A 17,820-nucleotide genomic window follows, 5' to 3' on the forward strand; every position below is an offset into this window, starting at 1 on the left:
CCTTTCATCGAGAAACCCACACGTTCCAATTTATATTTCCAAAGTAAGAACGATAATGCAACTGTAATATTTGGGATGGAGGTAGCCTAACTACAAGTAAGAAGTACGTCAGACCAACCGTTTAGTTATAACATGTTAACGTTTCAATGTGGATAGCAGTAGGATACGAAAGGTAACGAAAATAGGAAACAATTAACTGAAGTTAACTGATGTATTTACATGATGTATATATGTGTGTGTGTGTGTGTGTGTGTGTGTGTGTGTGTGTTTGTGTCTGTGTGTGTGTCTGTATGTGTATATGTGTGTGTATGGGTGTGTGTCTGTGTCTGTCTGTGTATGTGTCTGTGTGTCTGTCTGTGTATGTGTCTGTGTGTGTGTGTCTGTCTCTGTGTGCATGTGCATGTGTCTGTGTATATGTGTCTGTGAACAAAAGTTTGTTTAATTCACATTTGAAAGAAGTTACATGTTATCATACTTCCATTTTATGACATTTTGAATTCGAATTTCTTTGTCTCGATATGAGTATGTACGTTAATGTACCGAATCACAATAAAACATACATGATTTGGTGTCAATACAATCAATAATGAAACCGTGAAATGGAACCATGATAGTTGAACCCATATCAACATGGAGCAGGGGTCACTAACGAAAGGTAACTAATGTTGTATGGGTAAATCATTGACTTTACATTTGCTTGTTTTACTGATTACACAGTTCTGAACTTTTGTTCTGAACATTTTATATTTTTTTTTTGTCTTTGGATTTTTTGTCCTAACAACGAAGTTTGAACTGATCAAAATATTGAAGAGGAGTTGTTACATTTTTTGTTCAGCAGCTGTAGTGCCAGCCCCTGAGAAACCCCTGACATTCCGCTCTCCGGGCAGACGCTATACCACCCACTAGACCACGGAGGCGGTCAAAATGAAGAACAGACAACCACCGATATAGTGAGTGAGTATGGTTTTACGCCGCGTTTAGCAATATTCCAGCAATACACCAGAAATGGGCTTTACACATTGTGCCCATGTCGGGAATCGAACCCGGGTCTTCGGCGTGACGAGCGAATGCTTTAACCACTAGGCTACCCGTCCGCCCCCGACCACCGATATAGAAACCGGCTGGTTAGGACGGCTACGATATGTCCACTTAAGCCTCGGTGATGGGTACGTTGTTTTAACACAGGTATTCTAAAGTTATCAGTTCATGTTTAAAATTATCATAATCTTTTTCCAAAGAAATGGCTGCTTTGATAAAAAATAAATGGGTTTTGTATACTCTGGGTTTGAAAAAAGATTCAGTGGAAAAGGTTTGCCATTAAGTAGTATATCAAACATTATATCATTGTGTTTGTCTCTCTTGCACGTGGCTCGGGAAGTTTGAGTATCTGTTTCCTTGTCGTCCAGCTGTTGATCACACTTAACTAGGGTTGTCACTCAATATGTCGCTGTCACCTTTCCCCCATACTCAACAAAAGAGTAATTGTTCGGAGGATCGGTTTCCGGAAATATTGGGTGCGGAATAATGGAATTGCACTGTATTGGACATGAAGACAACAATTGTAATATACAGAGAGTGCTCTAAGTATACCCTGTATATCACATTGACTTACATATATCTAATTAGCTCATGTCTAGTACCTAACGAATCTGCGGGGTACAGGTTATGCACCTACAAATTGGGTTAATGTGCTTACTTTGCATATTTTGTAGAAACGTATAAAAGGTATTCAAATTAAATCAATAAATAAACTCAAATGCGTCTAGGCGCACCTTTTTAACATACACTTCATAAATGAATGTGTCGGATAATAGGTAGTGTAGGAGGTTGAAGTCAAATCATGAGTCAAGGCGGAAAATGAAACTACCCTGGTGAGCGGTGTCTGTATTCTCAACGTCAGTAACGGGGATAGGTCTACATTACGCCATATACACTGGGACAAGATAAAAGTAAGTTGAACTTTATTCCAAGAATGTAGCAGAAAGATTACGTTTCTTAAGAGCATGGACATAACCCAAACATATGAATTGTTGTAGTACAGCTGCATGAAATAATAGTATTCATTGCTTTACTTCGTGATCCTTACAGTTCAGTGAGTGAAAATATGTGTTATACTATTTTTCAATTTAAGATCCTTGTTTATTTCCATATGGTGTATATTAAACATCATATATTGTGAATAAAAAAAAACATTTACATGTATCATGCTCGCCTAAGTCTCGCATAACACAATATTATTCCTGGTATACATTTCATCAGTCGTTTTAATCATCGTTTATTGTACAGGATATTTCACTCGGCGAAAAGTCTCCTTCTCCATAATATTTGTTATTCATTCATAGAACAATGACCCTTAGCTCGTTAACTCAAACAGTCTTTCGTATTAATTCCATAATGACAAAAAATGCTTGCCGTAAAAGGCGCCTATGCTTGTCGTATGAGGCGACTAACGGGATCGGGGGGTCAGGCTCGCTGACAATTGCGTGAATCAATGTGCATGATGTCAATCACTGGATTGTCTTGTCCTGACTCGATTATTCACAGACCACCGTCATATAGCTGGAATAGTTCTGAGTGCGGCGTTTAACAACAAACAAACAAACAAACAAACAAACAAACAAACCCCGTCAGTTTAGTGTGAAGGTTTCAACTCTCTCAAACCATTTGCGCGCCTTCGGTTCCGAATGTATCAGTAACATAGGTCACAGTATGACTATCACAACCGGACAGGAAGAACAGGTAAGGAAGAAGGCACAGAGCCTTAATACTTAGGGGGCACAGGTGGCCCAGACGTCTAAGGCACCGCGATTCGCTATGCAGAGTTGTGTCTATTGGGCACACCAGAACCCTATGATTGTGGGTTCGAATCTCGCTTCGCCCCAATTATGTTTCGGGGTTTGTCAGCACCATGCCCGTGCTCGTGGGTTTCACCGAAGTGGTAAACGTCTGAGACCTGCATCACTTCGGGCTTTCCTCCCACATTAAGCTGATACGACGTGATACATGGAATACTATTAAAAGCGGCGTTAAACCCAACTCACTCACATAATATTTATGTGTCTATGTGAAAAACAATGCAGCAGTTCAAACTGCATATGAACATAATTTACCTTATACACACATGCATGTGACATTCTGAAACATATTCATGTCAGGTACCACACACATTGTGTGTAAAAGGTCTTGGGTGTGATTTTAAGATTTAAGTTAACGAATTCAAATCTAGGGGGTAATCAAATTATCAAGACATACGGTTCCTGAGATTAACCTAAACCCAAAACTACAATAAAGAAACAAATATTTTTAATAACAATATTGTTTACAATCACATTTTACCCATTATCTCGTGGCCTATCTAATACAACGAACATGGGCAACTACGTGACACTAATTCTGAGTGTCCTTGTTTTGCAGAACATCTTCACAATGGATGTACTTATTCCACGGTGTCATCACTGGACATCCATCCTCCTGCTCTCGCTGCTTTTCCTGAAAGGTGAGAGTTTGTCGTTAACTTATACACTGGTGTTAATTATGGTGTCTGATGCGATAGGTTGCACTTTCGATAATCAGAACAAAATATCAGGTACAGAGTATGTCATCTGAAATTTTATAAGGTTTCAAAACGAATTCGAGACGAATCATCACCATTACTGTCATGTATTGCTATTCATCTAAACAATATCTTATCGCCGACAATTAAGTGGAAAGAGGAAAGACGAGTGAATTCTACAGAATGTTAATGCTGCTGTGTACTAAATACAATCATGATACCGATAAAATATGTCATCTACTACTAACAGAAACATAGTCCTGAAAGAGACGACTCAGACAGTTTCGGTAGTTCCTCTGAAAGTTTCGTGTACATGTATATAAAAAGACAATACATGCTGTCATGACATTCAAGATGTTTATTAGTTTACTGAATACAGTGCTTTAGGTTATTTCGTTCTTAATCGACAGTTTCCCCTACAAGCACATCTTGTAGCAACTGTGACGGTAACAATGTGACCTGTGTTGACGGTGTGTGTCTACCTCGCTGTGTCAATGTGTCGTCATCTGGAGAGTGTCTCCAGTGTCGGGACACCAGGTTCTATGGTGAACACTGTGAAAATGACTGTCCAGACAACTGTCTCAACTCTCGCTGTCAGATGAACAACACCCGTGTTGTGTGTACAGAGGGATGTGTGGCCGGCAAGAAGGGAGATAACTGTGGTGCGCACTGTCCTACAGCCTGTTCACAGTGTGAACGTTATGGTGATGGTTGTACAGGACCGTGTCAGAATCCCCGGTATTACGGTCCACGCTGTAGAACACCTTGTTCCTCCAACTGTACAGATGGATGTGATAGGATCACAGGGGTGTGTGACAGCTGTGTGCCCGGTTACACAGGGGACAAGTGTGATGTTACCTGTCCCCCCAACTGTAGAGATGCATGTGATAGGATCACGGGTAAGTGTGGCCGCTGTGAGCCAGGTTACTCAGGAAAGAAATGTGTAAATATTTAATATGTAAAGAAAACAGCGGTTTGTACTTTTGATTCGTTTTCAAGTTCATCGTGAGTTTACAGTTTGCAATAAATAGTTTTTGAACAATGCTCTGAAAAGATGCTATGTTTGCTACACAGTGCTGCTAATGTAAGCAAACGAAGAAAAACTGAGATAAAGGTTAATACGTTGCTGATGATAATATCAACAAAGACAAAGTTTCAGTTTATTTGTTATCCTCTTCTATACTAACATTTCCATATGTACTTACAGCGTTATGCACCTGCAGCAACTGTGACGGTAACAGCGTGACCTGTGTTGACGGTGTGTGTTTACCTCGCTGTGTCAATGTGTCGTCATCTGGAGAGTGTCTCCAGTGTCTTGACTCCAGGTTCTATGGTAAACAGTGTGAACATGACTGTCCAGACACCTGTCTCAACTCTCGCTGTCAGTTGGACAACACCCGTGTTGTGTGTACAGAGGGATGTGTGGCCGGCAAGAAGGGAGATAACTGTGGTGCGCCCTGTCCTACCGCCTGTACACAGTGTGAACGTTATGGTGATGGTTGTACAGGACCGTGTCAGAATCTCCGGTATTACGGTCCACACTGTAGAACATCTTGTTCCTCCAACTGTACAGATGGATGTAATAGGATCACGGGGGAGTGTGGCAGCTGTGAGCCAGGTTACACAGGGGACAGGTGTGATGTTACCTGTCCCCCCAACTGCAGAGATGGATGTGATAAAGACACGGGGGAGTGTGACAGCTGTGAGCCAGGTTACACAGGGGACAAGTGTAATGTTACCTGTCCCCCCAACTGTAGTACAGATGGATGTGATAAAGACACGGGGGAGTGTGACAGCTGCGTGTCGGGCTACAGAGGGAAGAACTGTAATGATACCTGTCCCTCCAACTGTAGCGATGGATGTGATAAGGAGATCGGAAAGTGTGAGATTTGTAACCCAGGGAACAGTGGGAAGTACTGTAATATTTCCTGCCCTATCACCTGTAGGGAAGGATGTGACCAAGACGGCGGTTGCAACGTGACAGGTAAATTGTACACATTTTATTCCTTACAATTTCGCAAAGAAATAGTCAAAGTTCGAAAGTAGTTGTGTTGTGATGGTGTGATAATATGGCGGAGAATTGTGACGTTCGAAAGTAGTTGTGTTGTGATGGTGTGATAATATGGCGGAGAATTGTGACAGTTGTGATACCAGAAATACAGTAGAGATTATGTTGTGTGTTTCTATATGCTCACTTTGGAATATGTGTACTGAGTGAAAGAAACCTATATAACAAAAATAAACAAGTCGTCTGCAGAAAACAAGCCGTTTGGATTCCGGGACAGAGTAGGTCCGCGACAATCTATGTATTTGTAAGAGCGACTGTAGAGTTATAAACGTGGACGTTTTAAAAGAGGGGGTGTGACAGCTGTGAGCACGTTTAGGTGGGGTACGTACTGTAAAGATAGCCGTTTCTCCAACTGTAGAGATGGCTCTGATAAAGACACGGAGGAGTGTGTAACTAAGTGGAGAGTAGCGAAGCGGCTGACATATAAAACACCCCCCTCCCGAGAAAAATGCCCCCTAACAATTACCCCGGTACATGAACTCTTCGAGTATATTATCATATAACATTAACGTAAATAACGAACTCTCTACAGCGAACTAGTGTATATAACGAACTAATATTTGATTCCCGACAAGCCCAAACACCACTCTTTAGTGACGTGTATAGCGAACTGAGAAATCTCACTCAGTGTCAAGTGTCACTGACAATTGGCTGTACGCAATCAGCGGCGAATCAACACAATCACTGGTGACGATTCAACCTTGTTAAACTTGCATTATGTTAACCGTATCTTAACAAAAATAACACGATATTGGAATATATTATTCTGATAAAGTTATAATTTCAGATATAATTTCATCCGACTATTGCATCAAAATTATTTGAAGTTGTATCATTGGGTACTTTTTAACTAAATCACCGGTAGATGCCGGAGGAAACGTGTACAAACGTGAATATGGATTGTGGTTTGTTTTAGCCAAGATGGCAGACGTTTCCAAGCGAAAACGTATATAACGAACTGATTTCTCCGGTCCCTTGTAGTTCGTTATATCCATGTTCTACTGTATTACTGGAACTTGGAATATGCTTAAAAATTACTGAAGAAATTAGTTGGGATGTGTGGCCGGCAAGAAGGGAGATAACTGTGGTGCGCCCTGTCCTACAGCCTGTACACAGTGTGAACGTTATGGTGATGGTTGTACAGGACCGTGTCAGAATCCCTGGTATTACGGTCCACACTGTAGAACACCTTGTTCCTCCAACTGTACAGATGGATGTAATAGGATCACGGCGGGGGGGGGGGGGGGGGGGGGGGGGGGGTGGGTTTGCAGCTGTGAGCCAGGTTGCAGAGGGGAAAAGTGTGGTGTTACCTGTCCCCCCAACTGTAGAGATGGATGCGATAAAGACACGGGAGAGTGTATACATTTTGTGTTGATGTTTTCACAAACGACCGTCCCTGACAGTTAATGCTTACTCCATACCTGATGTTATAATGGGGTTGGATGAAGACTCAGCTGTCAACAAAATATCTATGTGTAAATGATAAAGTTTCACCTGTTGTTGAGAGAAATTTGAACACTACTGTCGCTAATGTAAATCAGGGTTCGATTCATTCTTTGCCCTCGTGGGGAGAAGACAACTCTTTAAATGGCGCTGCGAAACATTTCAGAATGGAATCAAATGACACTCACAGGAGTGCAACCAGAAGAACAATGACTTGACATTTCTAGATAAAAGAGATAATATGTCAGGACATTTGTTGATATTATTATCAAGGGGACAGCAAACAGTATTTCTTAAGTCAAATCTATCTAAAGATATAATTATGAATCACTCGGGTACATGTAATTGAGAGTAATTGTATTATATACTTGTTTGTTACAAATAATGATTGTGAATTCGTCTGTTTATCATGTAGTCGATTGGTATTCAATAAGTGACAATTTCTAAATATATTGAAGGACAAGCATCGTTACTGGAAGTCGGAAGTGTCCTGTTTGCGATGACTGTCGCTGCATCTATTCTCTTACTGGTGGTTTTTCTGTGGAAGAGGTAAGCAATAGATTACACAGACATATTTGTGATGCATTAAGTCTTTTAATAACACAGTATTAGGGGGTACGGTATTGGTAAACATTGAATACTGAGTGTAAGTTACTTATAATAATTGAATGTGTTATCTTTGAGAAATGTTTACCATTCGATAGCTGCTTGAAATGGCGTGTGACTGTAAAACCTTTAAGTAATGCGTGGCTATATGTTTTGTATTTGTCAGAAGAAAAAGGAGAAGATTGAAAATATGTCAAAACAAAGAGCGCGCAGGTGAAATGCATTCACTAAATAACAATGAGTTGAAGCCTCATGGTATCCACCAAAACCTGTCATCATCCGAGAGACTGTACAAATCTTCATGTCAAGGTATTACAACAAGTGTGCGGTGTTTGTGTTTAGTGAACAGTGTTTAGAGACGGCGTTAACGTTAATTGCACATTACTAAATATCCCTCAGCAGGTCCTTAAATTCGAATAAAAAGATTTTTTCAATGACAGCTTGAAAGTGTATTAATCAAAGGTACTCGCAGTACATCGTAAAAGTAATTTATCATGTGAACACGTGGAAGTAATCTTTCGCAGGTGCTGACCTACAAAAGGTGACCCTATGTGAGGAACTGAAAAGTGAGGGATCATCCGAGCGGATAAACGACGAGTTCCAGGTGATGACACACATATTGAAGAATTGACTGCAATATGTTTTGCGTTTATGGAAGCTTATTAAATCATAACAGACAAAAAATGCGAAAACAATTATTTGGTTAACCATTCAGTTGCCACGGAATAACTTGCAATTTATTTCTTTGAACATGATTTACTACATACATATATACATACATTTATACGTTCATTCCGTCCTCTATCAATATATGATGTTTTAACGTTTTTATTGACAGATGCTGTCATGTCCTGTCATCGATAAAGCAAAGTATGGATCTCTGGATGACAACGCTCTGAAGAACAGATACAGAGATGTTTTGCCATGTACGTTCACGTATGCTTACTATGCTGATCGGGGTTATGGCTACACCGTGCATTAGCATCACCCAAACTGTCATTTTTAGCATTTGTATCTTCACATCCTAGTATTTACTTTATTTCTGAGAATAATGGCACCGTTAATAATTTTTTTGAAACAAATGTATTGTTTCGCCCCGGTGTGGACACGTGTGATGACACATATTAATTCAACACGACCGAAAGCCAAACTAACTGTTCATTATATAATTATAGTAACTTTTGATCGCACTGTTCCAATGTCTTTCCAGATGACTCAACGCGAGTGTCACTCGAGATTGACGAGAAGAATGACAGTGATTACATCAATGCATCATTCATCCACGTAAGCAATCGTTAGTTCATCTTAATACTTTCATAAATAAGTAAGGATAATATGGATGAACAACTTCTTTATTACAATTAGGAGCGATGTTTCGGTGTAGGTTCTAACACCGTTATCAAGCAAGTGATATACACAGTATTGCTGACAAGTATACATACAGGTAGGAAGCAGTATTTATACAGTACAGTGGATGTCAGATGAAGTTACACTGGAGTGGAGAAGCCTGTTATGTAGACAACAGGGGAGTAAACATGTTGACCGGCGAAGTCAGTGAAATTAACAAAAGGATTATGAATGCGCAATGTCCTTTTCGTTCAGCATTTGCTAAATTCACACGTTTAGTCCAGAAAGTAGGCAAGTAATTGACTCAAGTTGTTTTGTGTATGTTTGAGGTGGGAAGGCACCTGTTGTCAAATGGTTAACTGAAGTTAACTATGTCTCAAAATATTGAAAACATTGGAAATTGCATTACTGAGTTACTTTCTATGATTATTATGTCCTTGTCAATGAAATGTTATCAATATATTCCAGGGATACACAGAGAAAAACCAGTACATAGCAGCCCAGGGTAAGATCATAGGACCATAGTATTACACTTACTGACCTTGTCTATTACCGTTCCACGATATACTGAATAGTATCGACAGATGCCGTGGAAACACGACAGATGATTGCACGGCATTCTCTATGCCTTCGTTGTCATAGTCATTTTTAACCCAGCGATAAAATGAGTAGTTCTAGCTCCATTTAATGAGCATTGAGTTTCAAGTTTGGGCTTGAGAAATTACTTGCAATGCGAAATGAGAGAAAGAAGATATTACAAAGTGATTCATTCTTGGCCAAAACATATTGAATTTGCTTGGTGTACATTATTAAAATTTCCTTTTTGCAGGACCATCGATAGAAGTAGTAGCCGACTTCTGGAGGATGATATGGCAGCTGAACATCACCAAGATTGTCATGCTGACTAACCTTGTTGAGGCGGGGAGGGTAAATAAATCATGTGACATAGCATATTCAACAGTATGGCAGAGCAAAATATAGAACTGACTTTTAATTGCCACTTCTGACATTTTTTCGGTACAGTACTGTAATGACCCTCAAAATATTTTTCACAGAAACACAATAAATAATGTAAAGAATGCATAATATGTATATGTATCATTCTTCTTTTGTACTACACAACTTTTAGTTAATATCTGTTGTTATCTGTTACACTTACTTAGGTAAAGTGTGAGATGTACTGGCCCTTCTGCAGTTCTGACTTCTCAACCTACGGCACGGTGTACGTTCAGTGTGTTGAGGAAAAGGTGTATAAAAATTATACTCTCCGGAAACTAGCAGTGTGGAAGGTAGGAGTACAATACAACCGTCAGATTACACTCATAATAATTATCAGTCGTGAACAAATTCCCAATAACTGTTTCAGTAAAATTGGTGAAACAATCCAAATTAATTATTTCAATATATTTAGGGTATAATTATGCTTCTGTTTTTGTAAACTCTTTGGAGTTAAAAAGGGCTACTAAAAGTTAAAAAGTTAAAAGGGCTACTAAATTCTAAAAATGGAAAGGTAAATTAATTAACATAAGAGCATTAGGAAATTAGGATTTTTTGTTTCTTTCAGGCAAACTCTGACAATAGGATAATCCGACAGTTTCATTTCACCTCCTGGCCTGACCACGGAGTTCCAGGGGAGACAACTTCCATCCTAGACTTCTACAGGGTTGTCAAGGACACAAGAACTAAATCATTTGGACCCTTGTTAATACACTGCAGGTATTGTGTACATATACTTTATAAGGGAGGATTTCAAGTGAATATTTGGTTTAATATCATGTTTTATTTCTTTTTGGAATTTAAAAAAATGCCGATTTTAGTGCTAGCTATCGAAACCCCCACCCTCCACCCTCCGAGCATACGCTTCACCTCTATACCACGGATGCGGCCTCCGAATAATGAGCCATGATTGTGATTAACACAACGATGATTGTAATAATTATTAATATAATGATGAGTGTAATTCCATTTGGTATGTAGTAATTAGTTGAAATTGTATGTGTCAGTCACGTTACAGAGCTAATACCTCATTTAATAGTTCTTGTAAAAAAAAGAAAAGAAAATTAAAGAAAAGTTACATCTCATCGACTCATGCTGGTACTGTGATGTACATAAAGTCGACATGCTGCCATATTTAAGGACATTGGTTCACAGTGATACCTCATAAATCCAGGCTGTAGCCTTCACAGTGGATCGTCCTGATTAACACATTTTGCGTCAAAAGAGCGAAAACCTGAACTTGTATACAAGTACATGAGCGCATCACAAACAGTAATTGTCCGGATGCTGGGTTTTCCGTTTTAACGTAGTCCAAGATTCCATTGCTTGATTGTTTTCAGCGCTGGTATTGGACGCACGGGGACATTCCTAGCCTTGGATTACCTGCTGGGCCAGGCCAGGAAAGAGGGTCGAGTCTGTGTCTACACCTGTGTACAAAACCTCCGCCACCAGAGGATGAAAATGGTTCAGACAAAAGTGAGTTCAGTTTCAGTTCAGTTTATCATGATCAGGGTGTTCATGAACCATCATGCATATCTTATCAATTGTATTTAGTCAGTGATATTTTTGTGACATGTTTTCTTGCTTACAAAAGTCAGTATTTCAAACAAGTAAAGCCATTCACACACTACATTCACATGCGTATACTTGGTCCTGGTTTCGGTGAATGTGAAAGTGCATCGGTGTGACAAGGACAAATATGTTTCCGTTATTACTGTCGGTGTTTCTGAAGTTTATAATTTACGAGGGGCACCCTAGGCATTAGCATGTTATTAAAAAACGAAATACGAAGGGTCCTCACGTACAGGTGCAGTTGGACCATGAATATGATAATTCGCATCTGTTTATTAAGGGAAATGCAGAACAAAATAAATTGACCACACACCAATTTAATACAAAATTTAGTCGTGCCGTTATGCTATTATCAACAATATATAATGTCTATAGTTATAATATAACACTAAATTGTTACGATTAACTATGTGTTTTTCCTTTTTTCCTAGCATCTTATACAGCATCCGCATTGATATAGCAAATCACAGAAGAGCGTAAATATTTGAATAAACCCTCGGTGTGTATTTATTTCGGAAGGTCCCGTGGAGATTAATATAGTGATGTGTACGTATTATTATGCAGACGTTTATTATGAAGCAGAGGGTCGTTGGTCGCGGCGTTTATTCAAGGCAGGCGTTCTTTCAAGGAGTTACTGCTTACCTACATTATGATGTTTGTTTTATTTGTTATCAAGGGGGCATTTTTGGCTTAAACAAGAATTATAACACTACAACATTACTTTCGTCAGGTGATACATGACTTACGTCCTTTGTCTCTTCTTCAGGAGCAGTATGCGTTCATATACAAGGCACTGGTGAGTGCACTGAAGATGAGAGGGGATTTGCAACGAAACCAAAATCCAATAGCTGTCCTGTGTGGGGAGTGCTGGCAACAGAGAAAAGACAATCGCAGGTTTACATATTTTAGCTAAAACATACAAATATACACACGGCAATGCTGTTGACGACGATGATAGATTACCTAACAGACGTTTCACCTGGACCGCCTTGACAGGAAATATCAAATATACACAAACAATCTGTATCTAAACCTGTAAATGATGTAACACTGTTGATGTCTGTTGACTATATGAATCTGGTCGGTAGTAAGAACGACATGGTAGCCTTAAGACCTAGTACGAATGATACATTATGCATACATGACATGCGGATTAAATTAAAGCATGATAATAACACGATTGTACGATAGCATCATCAGTACTATGTTTTATTTCAGATCTAACGCTAGTCTTCAGAAAGATACGGAGTACCAGCGTCTATGGAACTGTCAGCTACAACGCAGGAACAGCTATTTGCCAAGACATCCATCCCCTCCCCTCGATGAGTATGCCATCATCAGTGAAAACACCCCGCCTCGCCTTCACAGATCGCTGAACGCCTATTCCATAGATGCAGACATGGATACATGGATGGATACGTCTGTATAATGTCCATTCCATTCAAGACAGAGAGCGTTTATCCTGGTGTAAGACCGCCCCTTGCGATGGTGCTGTGACATTACAAGGCCGCTGGCAAACTTTGCTGCTGTAGACGGGCGAAGGAACATAGCACAGTTCCGATTCAAGACTTTCAAAATAGGGCAGCATATGGCTTTATTGTGTTCCATTCTATTGGAAGATCGTACTTCATACGACGATTTGTATATAGTAAAGGAATTACTTTAATTAATAATCTGATTGTGTATGAAAACCGAAATGTACGCACAAATGTTCATTGGCAGAATATTTGTGTGTTACAGTAATAGCATCGTGTACAGTATTCATAAGGAGACATGCGTATTGATCTGTTGTTAATAGTTGCTTTTCAGGTTTTGTACAGTGACGTTTAAGTATTACTGATGGATGGATGAGATACTGTTGCCATTTGAACAATGTGAAGACACAACAATATTCTAGTTATTGGCCGTTCTGCCTTTGTAATTTAATTAGGCAAAACATTGAAAAATGTAACTATAAATAGTAAATTAATTTTGAATATGTAAATAAATTCCAACAAAGTTTGTATCATTACCTCTTACATCAATAAACATGTTCTTTAAAAAGAAATCATTCTGCCATTTATGTGTGTCGGACAAGTACCTTCTCATGCATCCACATATATGTATGTACTGAATGTGTACATTCACTAATTCTAAAGGCAAACATGTCCTCAAAGAGACTAAGGAAATTAATTAATAATAATTAATAATAATTAATTATAATTCATAATAAATAATTAATAATTTAAGAAGACTCAGGGTAGACATCCAATAGAATACACCCATTCCTGGTGTCCATGGTATTCTATATGGCATGACATAGGAATCTACTTTCAGAAAACAGGCCCTGCTTTGTAAATGATAGTCTTCATCAACCCTTGACTCAGAGCTTAAACACTTTGTATATTTATACATTAGCTAGAGATATTATGTTCACTGCGTGCTTGTACGCCGAGTTGTACGTTGCTTCTTATATACATGGTATATATATATATATATATATATATATATATATATATATATATATATATATATATATATATATATGTGTGTGTGTGTGTGTGTGTGTGTGTGTGTGTGTGTGTGTGTGTGTGTGTGTGTGTGTGTGTGTGTGTGTGTGTGTGTGTGTGTGTGCGTGTGTGTGATGTCATGAGGCTGTGATAGCAGTATTATACTAGCCATCTACCATGTTAAAGAAATACCGGACATCATGCGTCGATGTATGTATGTATGTATGTATGTATGTATGTATGTATGTATGTATGTATGTATGTATGTATGTATGTATGTATGTATGTATGTATGTATGTATGTATGTATGTATGTATGTATGTATGTATGTATGTATGTATGTATGTATGTATGTTTGCATGCATGCATGCATGCATGTATGTATGTATGTATGTATGTATGTATGTATGTATGTATGTATGTATGTATGTATGTATGTATGTATGCATGCATGTATGTATGTGATAATAATATTCGGTAAATATCAATGTCAGAAAATGAAGCCCTTACGTTGTAGCCTACTGTTGCCATTGATCATCGTATTCGAAGTGCGCCGTCCCCCGCCTTTCCAGGTATATAATGAATACTGCTTCTGAAGTAAATAAAATTCATACAACGATGTTAAGGGTCAAATGGAAGAATATTTAAGCTTTTAGTCTGTTTGATCAAGATAATACATTGGTAACAATAATTGTGCTAATTCTCCGATGCTTGTTTTATAAGATATATGACACGTGTTGACGTTGACTTTCGATTAATTCGTCGTTGTCATGATGAAACGTTTCATTATAGCCTCATATTAATTTACCTGCATTTTATAATATGTGGTCGTTATTTCATTCATAATGAACAATGATATACACCGATACATATGTACTCACAATTAGACAAGACGTTCACCATCATTAATTGAACTCACTTTCGTCTCAAACATTTTCATTCTCTGATAGCGGACGTTTTGTAAATAAAAGCGACAAAACACTTTCCACCTTTCTGTCGATTTCGACTATATCATGAGCATGTATATACCGTGAATAACAGGTGCAGATCTAGACCCAGACCTGAGCCTTGTCCTTGGCCTGGTCAAACAGACAATCCAAGGCTAGGAATGTCCCCGTGCTTCCGAGAACGCGTGGTTTTAGAATTGTTCTAGTTTACATAATCAACAAATTACCAACTTCAGGCTCAAACATCATCTTGAACTTTCGACTGCTTATTGATCAGTAAGTTTGAGAGATTCTGCAAAAAAAACCCTGTGAAATTATGTTCCAACAATGTTTACATTCCGTTACTTTCAATTTAGTGAATAATATTCTGTTTCCTTAACAACCCTGTATGACACTAGGACTGAAGTTGTCTTCCCTGGAACTCCCTGATCAGGCCAAGAGGTGCAATATTCTATTCTCAAAGTCGTCCTGTAACGCATACGTACGGTCAGTAAACAATTTCCTCATCCATTGGTAACACAACTCTTACAGTGTGCAATATTGGATATTCATTTACTATCGTCAGAAATGCAAGACACATAGAAAGGCAAATCGCGAAATAGAAAAGTGAGTGCAAAAAAAGGACTGGTAAAGAGTTCCTGTGTATATCGTTTCAAAGTGAGTGTTTTGGGTTTGTCATGATGGGTAAGATTACACAGAAAACACATAGCAAAGAACATCACGTGATCTATTTGACATGATCTTTTTGATATGTTCTCAAAGGTAAAACTTATCGTGATGAAGAAAGACAAATACACCTCGTATATTACCTTAGAGTAATTCGGATTTTGAGGCACACGTTCACGCACGCACGCACGCACGCACCAGACACACACACAACACACATCACATACATACATACCTACATACATACCTACATACATACATACATACATACATACATACATACATACATACATACATACATCGACGCATGATGTACGGTATTTCTTCTACAAGGTAGATGGGTAGTATAATACTTAAGACATTATTATTACGAACGTTTCGCGTTATGTGCTGTTGGTAGTGAAATCAATTTTCCTCCTAAATACTTTCCTGCACGAGAAAATATTATTGAGACTATTTTATGATCACATCTAAAGCTACAATATTCGTACAAAACACTTCAAATGACACAATGAGGCCCATCTTTAGTACGCCAAAGCAAATAACCAGTTCCGCTTAAAATTAGGCTCAAAATTCCGCTTACAATTAGGCATCATTTGGGTAGGGATTGCAATACTCTTAGTAAAAACACTTTTAAGAGACAGCAAATGTGTTCGTTATCGGACGTTTTACAGAAATCTATACACTATAAAATGTATTTACACATAGAGCTTGCAGGATAAAACAATCAGTTTTGAATGTATACAATCTGCAGCATATACATCCAGTTTATCGCCGCACTCAGCAATATTCCAACTATATGAAGGTGACCTGTAATAAGCAAGGCTGGACCAGACAATCCAGTGATTGGCATCAGGAGCATCGATCTACATAATTAGATAAGATGACATACATCAATAAGACACCGGGCCTGACATCCCGATCCCGTTAGTCGCCTCTTACAACAGCAATGTCGCCTCTTTTCGCAAGCATGGGTTGTTGAAGACCAATTCTATCCCGGTTCTTCACGGATAAGATTGCAATGTACAGTATACCGCATGCACCATATACATATGCATGCATTATAAACTGGGTCTGTATGTTGCAGACTGTATGTATTATGCACTACTTATATATGCTGCAGAGTGTATACATTAAACTGTTTTATAAATGCTGCAGACTATACATTACAAAGTGGTTATATGTGCTTCAGGGTTTACACATTATAAACTAGATGTACATTATGCAGACTGTATACAAGGAGTGAGTGATGCTGCAAAAGTGTATACATTATAAACTGCTTATATACATTGCACACTCTGCCCATTATAAACATTATATATATATATATATATATATATATATATATATATATATATATATATATATATATGCTGGAGACCGTTTGTTGGGGTTTAAGGTCGCGTCCAGAATTATTGTACTATAAAAGCGACCCCACGTGTGTGTGTGTGTGTGTTTGTTTGTGTACGTGTGTGTGTGTGTGTGTGTTTGCTTGTACACTGAGATACCATTCCGTAGTTTAACATACCCCACTCAGACACAGAATACTAACTCCGAGCCGGCAGTCCCATTTTGAGCCCCTTAATGCCGAGCTTCATGCAGGGTAACAACAGTACCATCTTTGAACGTCTTTTGGTTTGACGCGGATGGTCATCGAACCCACGACCTTCCGTTCGTCGGGCAAACGTTCTATCCACCACGGAGGCGGTCCCATGGTCTGCTATACGGACCCTAAAACAAATATATCCAATAGAGCCCATGTAAGGCTATACTGTTTGGCAAGTCTAGATTACTCTGAAAATGAAGAAAGTCTCTGGGCTCCTTTTTGATATATTTTATAACTATAATTTAACAACTTTTTGTCTGTAAAATATTTTCATTTCAGAGACTAGATGTTAGCATAGCTGCCTCAGTATACAAGGAAGTAACAACTGAGAGTCATCAGCTAAAGTCCACATTGCTATCTACCACATCTGCATATGTCAGATCCGTTGCTATGGAGGCATGAATCACGTGATCAGGCCAATCAGGCCTAAAGCAGCAACACATTGAGGTCGACTAAAATACGGTCAGATCTGAAATCTTGTGGTGAAACTTGTTATGATACCATTACAATAACAGCCCGATAAATC

General features: G+C 38.7%; 1 pseudogene; it reads left to right on the top strand.

The window, feature by feature from the left end:
- Positions 1 to 3,420: 3,420 nt before the first annotated feature.
- On the top strand, positions 3,421 to 13,572 carry LOC139479739 (uncharacterized; annotated as a pseudogene).
- The last annotated feature ends 4,248 nt before the right edge of the window (positions 13,573 to 17,820 follow it).

Source organism: Haliotis cracherodii, unplaced genomic scaffold, assembly GCF_022045235.1.
Source record: "Haliotis cracherodii isolate W230 unplaced genomic scaffold, xgHalCrac1.p SCAF_4, whole genome shotgun sequence".
Classification (NCBI taxonomy): Eukaryota; Metazoa; Mollusca; class Gastropoda; order Lepetellida; family Haliotidae; genus Haliotis; species Haliotis cracherodii.